Source organism: Sinocyclocheilus grahami, unplaced genomic scaffold (genome assembly GCF_001515645.1).
Source record: "Sinocyclocheilus grahami isolate Dianchi unplaced genomic scaffold, SAMN03320097.WGS_v1.1 scaffold584.1, whole genome shotgun sequence".
NCBI lineage: Eukaryota > Metazoa > Chordata > Actinopteri > Cypriniformes > Cyprinidae > Sinocyclocheilus > Sinocyclocheilus grahami.
Genome location: NW_015505763.1, coordinates 767462 through 767977, shown reverse-complemented (window position 1 = coordinate 767977; position 516 = coordinate 767462).

Genomic DNA, 516 nt, shown 5'->3' with positions numbered 1-516 from the left:
TAGAAAGTGCTAGAGTTAGAGGGTCAAATAAAGGTAATAAATAAAAACATGTATAACGTACATACATACTGTACATATCTTGCAAAAACTAAATTAGCAAATAATTACATTTGCCCTAATAATATATTAAATGATGTAATGTTACCATCGTCATGTAGATGCTAAACTCATAACTAAATCTTACAAATTATTCATAAGCGCACATCTCCGTGATCCTTCCTCAATAAATAAGTTAAACAAATCACAAAACAAACAGTAGCGTGCAACTGGCTGCTTATTCTAAAACACACTCGGTCTGTTCATATTCATATCGCTGAAATGGTTTACTAGAACAGTCTTGAACACATAAGCATGAATTCCTACCGGTTCAGCAGGCGATTTTGCCATAACTCACTCAAAATAAAAATGTATTTAAAAATTATTTCTGAAACAAACTTGCCAGCTTGCACATGACTGAGACCAGATGGCCTGTCAAAACATTATATCGCGGGAAATTCATAATGTATGTGACAACAA